Source organism: Strix uralensis, chromosome Z (genome assembly GCF_047716275.1).
Source record: "Strix uralensis isolate ZFMK-TIS-50842 chromosome Z, bStrUra1, whole genome shotgun sequence".
In the NCBI taxonomy this organism is placed as follows: Eukaryota; Metazoa; Chordata; class Aves; order Strigiformes; family Strigidae; genus Strix; species Strix uralensis.
In genome coordinates, this window is record NC_134012.1 from 1,788,505 (window position 1) to 1,800,000 (window position 11,496).

Consider the following 11,496-nt stretch of genomic DNA (forward strand, 5'->3'; position numbering starts at 1 on the left):
CCTTGTTTACACTTTGCTCCCTGAGGTTTCAATTGTTTCATCAGATTGCAAGAGGAAGCGTTCGAACTCCTGAGTGTCACCAAACGCCAATGAGGGCTTCTGTACCTGATTTCTGCATCCTTAAACAAAGCTACAGCTTGAATTGCTGATGTTCATTTGAAATACATGGAGAAAAAGCCAAAAACTTTGCCACATCTCTTTTACTCACAGCAAATTCTCCCATGGCTGCATATTGTCTAGTTTTCTAGAACTGGATCTACAATTTAAAAAAAAAAAAAAAGTTAAGAAATAATTATATGCAGTTCAGCAAAGGTTGTAGATACGTAGGGATAGTTGCAGGGGTGGTAGATATGTCGGGATAGTTGCACATATTTGTGCTGGATTTGAGGGTGGTCAAACACTGCAGCATGTTGACCAAAGACACTGTGGACTCTTCGTCTTGGAGGGGTTCAAGACTTGACTGGAGACAGCCCTGAGCAACCTGGTCTAGTTGCCCCTGTTTTGAGTGGGGGTTTGGACTAGATGACCTCTCAAGGTCCCTTCCAACTTTGATGGTGAAGAGCAGTGACTGTGTTCAGACTCTGATGGAGAATGTTTGTGTACAGTATTGAGCAACTTTAACCTATGGCAGCTGGCTGAAGACTGGGGTCTTGTGAAAGTCCACGGGTCTGGTCTAGACAATAAAGAGCTTTAGCAGACAAGAGTGACACCACTAGGAAGAATAAAAGGAGCAATGCTATTAGCAAGATTGAGAAAGAGCAATGCTGTTGGTAAAACTGAGAAATGGCAAAGCCGTCTGAGATCAGAAAAGGCAGCCCAGTGTAAATCCTCAAAAACTGGAGACTCTATGTGATATGAAAGAAGAAGGGTACTTCTGGGCAGTCCCTACATGAGTATTGATGGACCATCCCAGTGCACTGGACAAAAAACCCGTTCCCCAGTGCCTTGGCTGGCAAACAGGCACCCATGTCTAAAAATGGTAAAGAGCATGTATGAGTGGATGCTTGTGCTTCGGGCTGGTTTTGACTCGTAAGAACACAGGTCCTCTTCCCTATCTAATCTTCAATAGTAACTAAAAGGCAACTGCTGTGCCCCCATAGTTAAGCTGTAATTCTTACAAAAACTTCAATTAATTGGATTTTTCACCAGAACTTTTTTGTTTGATTTAAAGTACCATGTAGATTCGTTATAGAAACTTCATTTAAATATGGATTTAATTAGAAATGTTTTATAATTTTAATGAGTCTTAAAAGTCTTTTGATGAGCAGTCAGTGTAATTATGGTATTTAAAATGATTGGATAAATGCATACTTTATAATTTACCTTCCTCGCAACTGTGTTTTCATGCCGGTTATTTTTAACATGAAGAATTGTTTCATTTTGTGTCAGTTTATCCTCCTCTTCCTTCCACAAAATGTTTTATCTCTGAAATAAAATTAAATATGCATGATACTAGTAGTATTGGATAATATTGTAATAGCACAGTTAAAAATCAATCTAAGAGAGGAAAATTATTTTGGTTTTGTTAGAGAGGTGACTAAATTGATAATTTGTTAACCAGAAGTAAATTACAGACTAGCTCTGTCCTATATGTGTTGTCTCTTTTGTGTTTGAGGAAATTACCTGCAAAATTGCTGCAGAAGACATGTTGTACTAGGCATTGTGCTATCAGCAATCTGCTTCACTACAACATAAAGAAAGAGAGAGGCTCAGCAAATTTAGGAAAATAAGGAGGTTATAGAACTAGCAGTTTAAAGGGGAAAAAAAATGGGCTTTTTAATGCGTCGTGTGCTTTATCACACAACCTACATGAAGACCCCTAACTGTCACATGCTGAGCCTTACAATTCCTTGTTGAGAACCAGTACACATTTGCTCCTGCATATCTAAAAAAATTGTTGTTAGATTGCTTGTGTGTGTGTGTGTGTGTGTGTGTTTGGATATATTTTTATTAATGAAAACTGAGCTCATAGTAACTCAAGTCTTTCATACAGAATAGATCAGCTAATATTAGCGCAACCGGCCTAAAGAAAGCAGCGAACAATAATTTTACATATTGTTTCTCAGGACTGCAATACCTCTCTGCAGTCGGGTCAAATCTCTTCTGCTGGAGTGCTCCAGAGGGTCGCATTTCCCCACAGTTCCCAAATCTTTATATTTACTTACTGAATGAGTACTTCAGGGAAAAAATACCTGACTATAACGTAACGTGCATCAACAATTCCTGTTCCCTGATTGGATCTCCTTTGGCTTGTAGATCTCTGGCCATGAGCTAGCCATGACTGACCAGCGCAAAGCTGTAGTGTCTTACCCAGAAAAGACTATAAGAAGGGTAAACATGTAATGATATTTGGTTGAAATATTTGCCCACATCCAGCAAATTGAGCTCATATTTGCTAGCTTTATATGGATCTGCCTGGGGGTTTCCATCTTGCAGCATTAGCCAGCAGTTAATACAAAGTGTGATTTGTGTCAGCAATGCTAGATTCAGAAATTTTCCTCCTCCTTTTGTGAAAGAATATGAAAATGTATCCTGCTCTGTTGTCATGGTTTAACCCCAGCTGGCAGCCAGGCCCCACCCAGCCGCTCCCTCACTGCTCCTCATGGGACGTGGGAGAGAATCAAAAGAGTAAAAGTGAGAAAGCTCGTGGGTTGAGATAAAGACAGTTTAATAAGTAAAGCAAAAGCTGTGCACAAAAGCAAAGCAAACCAAGGAATTCACTCCCTGCTTCCCATGGGCAGGCAGGTGCTCGCCCATCCCCAGGCCAGCCGGGCCCCATCACACGTAGCGGTGACTCGGGAAGACAAACGCCATCACTCCGAACGTCCCCCCTTCCTTCTTCTTCCCCAGCTCTGTCTGCTGAGCGTGAGGCCATATGGTGTGGAATATCCCTGGGGCAGCTCTCCCGGCTGTGTCCCCCCCCAACTCCTTGTGCACCCCCGGCCACTCACGGCGGGGCTGAGGGGCAGAAAAGGCCTTGGCTCTGCGTGAGCACTGCTCAGCAGTAACGAAACCACCCCTGTGTCATCAGCACTGTTTCCAGCACAAATCCAAAACACAGCCCCACACCAGCTACTGTGAAGAAAATTAACTGTACCCCAGCCAAAACCAGCACATGAGTTATCTGACTGTTGTCCATTCAGTGTCCATCTTTTAAGTGTAAGGAGAAACTCCACTTGCACTCATGCTCTGCAAGCAGATAGTTGTGTAACACCACATATGTACTGTCATCTTCTTATCTCGTATGTGCACTGTCGTATGGGAAGGCTTAAAAGATCTTTTAATTTTTGTCACAGTATATGTCTATTGGACTTTTCTTACAAGTATTTAAACTTTTTATTTTGAACATAATTTATTACATAGTCAAGTAGTCTGGTTCTCAGATTTCTACACAACTTTCCAGCAGGTGCTAATTCTATCTTGCCATGCACTGCTGTGTAATTTAGTTGTACCAAATATAGTTCTGGATGTGTTACTACAACTTTTTTTTTTTTTTTATGTTGAAGCACACTTGCAATTTTTCATGAGCCCATTTAATTGTGGCACTCAGACTTCAAATAATATGCTTAAAATAATACTCTTTTTGTGAAAAATTGTTATGCTTTTGAATCAAATTGTAGTCTATGACCTGTCATTTCCACAGTTGGTATGTCTGCCTAGTGAACACTGATTTTTACATGCTTAACAGCTTTGTGATCTGTAATAGGATTTTTGGATGTAGAGAGTACTAATCCAGAACCATCACATAATTTTTTTCTGGCTTAAAAAAATCTGTCCTGATTTATATGATTGATATAAAGCTTCCATAAGCATACTTAAGATTAGAATATCAGAATCTGATAATTTCTTCCTTTATTTTCTTTCATATGTTTTAACAAAATGTTTTTTGTGACAAAAAGCTTTTAAACAGTATTAACACCTTTTTAAACTTTTCTGGGAACTCCTTTACTCTTTTTATGTTTTTGTTTCATGCCACTTTCTGTGTACATAGGTCTTGTTCTTTTTATCTTCATGCCCTCTTTTTTTTTGTGATTTCAGTTAGTTAGAATGCTTTCAGTCTTAGAAATATTTTGGTCCTTGAACTAATTGCATAATTTACTTTTTCTTATCTTTCCATCTATTTAATATATTCCTCCAGGATAAATACTCTCCTAAATCTCTGTTCTAAGGTTTACCTGTTTGTGATTCTTTTATTTATTAACCCTTTACTTTTTTTTCAGATATTATGCTGACCTTTAAGCCACTGTCCAACTTTTAAAATATTTAAATTACTTAAGCACTTCCTTATCCCGGTAATAGCTCAGTCTTGGGAGGTCTGTCTGTTGAATAGATTCCACAAGGAAATCCCCTTATCCTTCACTGGTGATGCTATATTGTGCAGGGATTAGTTGCACCTTGTTTCTCTGCAAGTGTAAATATTCCTTGTTTACATGTTTTTCAAGATATCTCTACTCACAAACCTAGCAGCGTTTCCAACAAGAAGGGGACTGCTTAGGTGTGTCTGTTTCCATGTTTCTGCCTTTTCCTTTTTCCCGTTTTGCAGTGTCACAGGTGCTGACACTTCCATTTTGGCTTCTCACAGCTACCAGTCCAAGTCACAGAATTTACAGCAATAGCCATAGGTTTGAGGAGGAGAGGAGCTTATCTGTGGTTGGCATGAACATGGGCAAAACTTATACTGTGCAATATACTTAAAACTTGCCTCACCTATTTTGGCACGGTGTCAATTTTATGAAACTATTTAAAGGCATTTTACACAAATCCCAACGTATTTTTTTCTACAGATACTTGCCCAGTTTTAATCTCTTCCATGATACTTGGATGTCCTGGTCTTCTAATAAGTTTTCTATGTGGATTTTAGAGTGTGCAGCTTTACAGTAAAAAGAAATTTCAAGGCAGAGGATGAAGTGCTACACAAATATCTTTTGTTCTTATTATTCATCTTTTGTAAGAGAGAGGTCAGAGTCCGTTTGACAGGAGAGTGTCTGTTTTCTGCAGTACCACGGTTGGGTTTTAAACACTGATGCACAAGCGTGCAGGCTTCTGATAAGCAGGACAGGTATGATAAAAGGTTGGTGGTGAGTGGCCATGTGAGGTGGAAGAAGTGGGTATGGCGTTCATGTAACTACAGTTTGTATGAGTGTAGGATGAAAAGGAGTCAGGCCTGTAGTCATTTTGTGCTTGACCTCTCAAAGGTTCTTATGCTCATAAATATCTTAATGTAGCCAATACAAGCGCTTGATCTCTTCCTCTGAAGTGACTCAATTCACTAAAAACTGTTGTAAGTAGACAGAAAAAGCATACTTTTACAGGGTGCCCACCTCTATCTTCATGTTTTGAGCCATATCTGTGGCTGCTTCAGATACGTCAGAAACAGAAAAACTGCTGCTTAGGATGAAACAGACATTGCAAGTGCCAGCTGCAGCAGACACTGTAGGTTTTATGATCCTAAGGCTCTTTATAATTTCTAAATCTATCATTCTTATTAAAAATACTGAATAATTAAAACCATTTCAATACATTTTCAACAATTTATTCTTTTAATATTTTATCCTAGAATAAAGTTCACATGATGATCCACAAATATGTAGTAAGAATGCTGTTTGCCTTGAGCAGAAATAGAGAATTAGAATTTCAAAAAAGAGAGAAACATTGCACTAACTTTGGCTTCATGGTCTCATTTATTGTAATATCCATCATTTCTTTATTTCTTTGGCAGCTCTTTATGCAGGAATTATTCTTTTTCTGAAATCACTGAACTTTGTGCTGATTTCTGATTTTTAAAAATAAAAAGTCCATTACCAGGAGCTCAAATATGGCAATGAATTATTACATTTTTTTTAACTATTTTCTACCTCAGATCTATCCTAATCAGGGTTGATCAAACCCTGTTGCTTAGCGTCATGTTCTCTCAAATGTGTAAGCAGCTGCAGAGAAGTTAATAGGCTATGGATTCCTGCTTCAAATGCTGAAAATGGCATTAATTGATAGGCATTTTGCCAGATACTGTAGGCTCCACCTGTATCTGATTTTTTGGGCATCTTCCAAGTCTTCATATGTGATATCTGGATGATACATAGGTTTTATCAGCTTGATTTCGGTCTACTTGGCAGATAAAGGAGGGGAAATGGTATTCCTGTCATAAGAAGATTTCTGAGATTTAGAAAATGTTCCCATCCCACATCAAGATGAAATCCAAACCTTTTAAAGTTCATTACACAGAGACACAAAGGCAGGAGCCTGGCAGGTGGGGATTTCACCAGTACATGGGAGACCCTTCCTCTGTCACTCTTGCATGTCTCCTGTGAGTCATCTGAATTAGAAAAGATACAGACCGTCCCACAGTGGCACTTTCTTTCTTCTGTGTGAAGGAATTAATAAAATCCTTTCTGAATCGCAGTATTGCAGCCCGACAGCGCTGCACGTCTTCCCTCGTTCTCCCCACGTCCCTGGCCAAGGCGGCAGGGTAGGGATGTGAGCCTTGGTCCTGGCTGGCAAAGGCCAACCTGTTAAACTGTCTGAAGGTATTTTCTTGATTTCTAGCTTTGAAATGTGTTTTCCTTTCGAAAATTATGTAAAAGTGGGTATACATCCATAAAAAACATTCACCAAATTGGTGTTTTCTGCGTCAGTAAAAGTTGTGAACATATGTCTTCATGAGTTTCCTGGTTGCAGATATATGCACGTAATCCCAAGCAAGTTCCCAGTTCCAACAATCAGTGGGAATAAATATCATTTAGATGACAGCAACAACAAACCTGTGCAATTCAATTGAATCCACATGTCTCAACCAAGTATTTGCATGGTGTTACTGTTTTCTTACATGTCTCTTTCTTCATCCGTCTCCTCCCTGCTTTGTGACTTCCACTCCTGACATCGTATGTCTCTTACACAACAAGCTGTAAAGTTGTCTTTTTGCTTTATCTGTTGAATAACGGCATCCTTAGCTTATGTACCCTACAAAACAATGCCAGCCAGGAAGTTTGGCAAGTAATTTGCCAAATGTAATTCTCGCTAGCCTCTTAGGCAATTAATTAAATCTTCACTGGAGGACATACAAAATTGGTATTAGGTATATTGTGCTCAGATCATTTAAGTTTTATCATATTATATTCATGTTTGGTTTTTTTTCTCTTTGCACCACAAGGTTTTGGCTATGGCAACACTGACAGATTAATGAACAATAGGCCAATTCCTTTAGTATTTATATTAAGTGGAGGAAAATTCCTCAATCACTGCTTGCATTAGTAAAGCCAATATTATAATTTAAATTATTCTGCTAGATGAATTTGAAAACTAGAGCCTCACAATCTTTAATACAATATTTGCACAGTAGTATTTAACTTTTCAAAGAATGGAGGAGTGGAAAAAAGCTACAGTAAATATGAGGTATATTAAGACATTTCATCATGTAGTATTTCTGTTTAATCAACCCCCTATTTAGCAACTATTCTAAATATGTATCTTGAAATAAACACTATTTACAGTTAAAATATTTCCATGTGTATGCATGTTGAGTAAATTAATTAATCAACATGATTTTAAAATGTATTTAAATCACAGCTTTATGAAGTTAACTTTTAGCAGATGCTTTCCTCAAGATCAGTTTTACGTACCGGAGCTGAGCACACTGTTCTGTAGAGTCACCAGTCCCTGTAATGGGTCAAAAACAGATGAAATTTGCCTTTGTTTATTCATCTTTTTCCAGTTAACAGTAGTTTAAGGCGTGGACCTGAGCTAAGCAGAGGAAGCAAAGCTCTTTGCCAGTTTATTCAGGAGAGCTATTGGGGAATTTCTTCTAGCTCTCTCCCTTACCTTGGTTGCAAGGTGTTGGTCTGCATGACTAATTTCCAATATTTTCAGTCCTCTTCTCTTACCTTTCTCTTCTTAGCATTTGTGGCTTTCTCATTTCTGGAGGTAAATATTAGTTACAGTGATATAAGCAATATTACCTTGCATGGAATGAACTGGGGAAAATTACTAGTTTTTCACTTCCAAACACAAACAAATACTTTATTTATTTATTTATTTTGCATGAACCTTTCTGTAAAGGGTTGCAAAACAGCAGTGAAAGACCTAAATGACTTGCAGTGAAGCATACTGTGGACAGAGACCCTGTTTATATATCTTCATCTCCTCCTCAGTATTTGTTTATTCACCTGTTTGCTAGTCTGAAATTGATTTGCCAGGCTATGTAGATTTTTATCTACAGATTATTTTATTCTTCTTTGAGATGGTATCTCTGCATCAATTGGTTGTTGCATTTTCAGTCTGGCCCCAGTAATCCTCAGGGAGAGTGAGACAGGGTTATACAACCAGTTACTAAGTTTTGAAAATAAAATAAGAAGCAGCTGCTAGGCTTCCAGGCTTGTTGAATTCCATTTTTTTGTGTCTAACAATGGAAACCAGCAAATTTATCCTGGCCTTTCCGGCTCTTATTTTGTTCTATTTTTTGGCATATTCTTTCCCAATCTCTACCATTGCAGAATTCATCCTGACTCAGTATTAGCCATTAATGGTCATGCCATTTAGTGCACACTTTTCATACAGTTGCCTTTCAAAAATGTACCTCAGAGCTGAAAAAAATGAGCATGGATTTTATCTGTTTTCTGTAGGAAAAGATTTACAAGTACTATTCACATGCTGTTCTTTATTGGAGGGACCATGTTTACCCCATGAGTATCAGACAGGGAAATTAAGTACTGATGCACAGTATGGATGTCTGACTTTGGCCAGTTTACTTCAGTATTTCAGCTACTACAAAAGTTAGAATCACTTTGGTTTTTCTACGCAGAGACAAGTTTGCATGGATAATGTAAAGGGACCTTTTCTCAGGGTACAGTTGACTCCCGTGAAGTGGTTAGATGTTGTCCCTACGGGGTCATCCAAAGCCTTGGGAAGTTAAGGGAGCTTTCATTCACTGGTAGGAGCATTTGACACGTGGCAGAAGAACCACGACCGCTGCTGTCTGACCAAGGGAATTTTCCCCTACCAAAGCTGTGAGCTGGGCAGGAGGCCAGGACAGCCAGGGAACTCCATCTGCCATGCCACCAAGCCTGGGACAATTCCCTCATCAGCTACACCTTCCCCGGGAGCCCTGCTGAAAAACGTAGGAAAATATACCTGCCAGGAGTGAAATAGGTACATTCCGGTGGCAGCTGGATTATATTCAACCATATCACAGAATCATTCAGGTTGGAAAAGCCCCTCGGGATCATCGAGTCCAACCCTCAGCCCTACTCTACAAGTTCTCCCCTACACCACATCCCCCAACATCTCATCTAAATGACTCTTAAACACACCCAGGGATGGTGACTCCACCCCCTCCCTGGGCAGCCTATTCCACTCTCTGACCACTCTTTCTGGGAAACATTTTTTCCTCATGCCCAGTCTGAACCTCCCCTGTTGCAGTTTAAAGCCGTTCCCTTGTGTTCTGTCACTAATTCCCTGGGACAAGAGACCAGCACCAACCTCTCTACAATGTCCTTTCAGGGACCTGTAGAGAGTGTATGTGTCCTTTTCATACCAACAAAAGATAATTATTTAACTTGTCAGTGGTATTGGGATTATATTCCCTGGAACACGGTTTTGCTTGCGTACCATCTTGTGATATTCTGTATTGGACTGTTGTCAGCATTTTCCATAAGGCACTCTCTACTTTTAAGACAGTGTATAAATGTACTATCTTCAGAGACTATTCAGATTGCAAGCTGAAGGCTGAGAATGTGTAAAATGCCAAAATTAAGGTAATCCGAGCAATTTAAAGCCTGCCCTCATGGGTGCAGGTATGGCCTCCTTCCCTCGAGCCGGGTCCCACGCGAACGCAACTGCAGAACGGGGAGCAGCTCGCTCGGCGCTGTCGCTGGAATTTATCTACAACACTCTGTCATGCCACGTAGAAATATCCTACGATACCATCTTTAGTTACAGGAACGCAGAGTAGTCAGAGCGAGATGCAGCCGCGGCGTGCACGAGGAGGGACAACTGTGCCATATGGGACAGCGCTAATGATGGGACTAATGTTTCCTTTGGTAAGGCTGCCTGCTAGGATTTCTATAGGTGTGAAGGAGACGTGGTGTTTGTGTGCCATCTGGGGTAGCTCCACATGGTACAGTGAAATACAGCGAAACGCGGAGAGGCTGAGAGAGCTGGGACTGCTCAGCCTGGAGAAGAAAAGGCTTAGGGGGGCCTTATCCGTGGGTATGGACACCTGATGGAGGGAGTAAAGATGATGGTCTCTTCTCTGTAGTGCCCAGTGGCAACAGGCGCAACGGGAATGCAGGAAATTGTGTCTAAACGCAAGAAAAAAAAGCATTTTTTACTTCAGGGGTGGTCAAACTCTGGACCAGGTTGCCCAAGGAAGTAATAGAGTCTCTGTCCTTGGAGATACTCCAGTGGGACACGGCCTGGAGGAACTGCTCCAGGTGGGCCTGCGCTAGATGAACACCAGCCTGAGGCACCCACAAGACCCTGGAATGGGGTACGCCTGGTCCTCACGGGAGACTGGGGGATTCTGGCCGCAGGCCAGGCAGGAATTGTTCTTTTTCTTTGGTATGAACATGAAAGGACGTGAGACTTTTCAGCAGCCCATCATTTGCTCAAATTTGAATAAAACCTTTTGGTAACAAAAAAAGCCAGCTTCCTGGCTCCCTAAACATTCTGCTTAGATTGCACATTTTTTCTGCAAGTTGTGAACTGAGTGGAATTCTTCTAAAAGAAAGTAAATTAATATTTTTTAAAAATTCAATGCATTAAGAAAAGTAGGGGATTATATTACTCCCATAATAACCTGTGTTTTCAAAAATATTCATCTTTCTATGCTATCGTAGTAGCCCCTTCTTAACAAATGGAGGAAGTTTCTTGTTGACAAAATATGAATTTTTTATATTCCTAAGCCACAAAGCTGTCAAATTATCAAATATAATTTCTCAGCAGATATATCTTGTGTTTGTATTTACAGAACATACATATGCCACAGTAACCACATTTGAAGGCTTAATCCTTTAAAGTATTTACATTGGGTTTTCAACATTCATTATGGAAAGCCTTTGTAAATTGAAATAAAAAGGGGAGGGGTGAAGAGAGGGAACAAGCAGTGCATGATCTGAAGAGCAGGATATTTTTAGTAGATGCATTTTTGGTTCCTAAGCTCTACCATTTAATCATATGCAGGTAAAACTTGTATTTACTTAATGGAAATGTTGCCAGCGCTGTGATCATAAGACACTTCCTTTTGTGAAATACTCTTGATTTTCTTGAAAAATTATATTAACGCTCAAAATAATTACATTCATTTCATATGATTACCAAGTTATTTAAAATTACTGAAAATATGAACTCCTTTGAATATTCATCTCCAAACACTTAGCTTAGACAAAGTGTTATTGATCCCATTCTTCCATAAAATCTGCCCTCTTGAATGCCTGCATCATTACTCTGTTACTTGCACGAGTATATGTATAGAAGTATGTATATATATAAGTATATACAGGTATG

General features: G+C 39.6%; 1 protein-coding gene across 3 annotated transcripts in view; it reads left to right on the top strand.

Moving 5' to 3' along the window:
• The window catches only part of KIAA0825 (KIAA0825 ortholog), a 217,365-nt gene that overhangs the window by 192,505 nt on the left and 13,364 nt on the right, over positions 1-11,496 (top strand). The window lies entirely within an intron of this gene.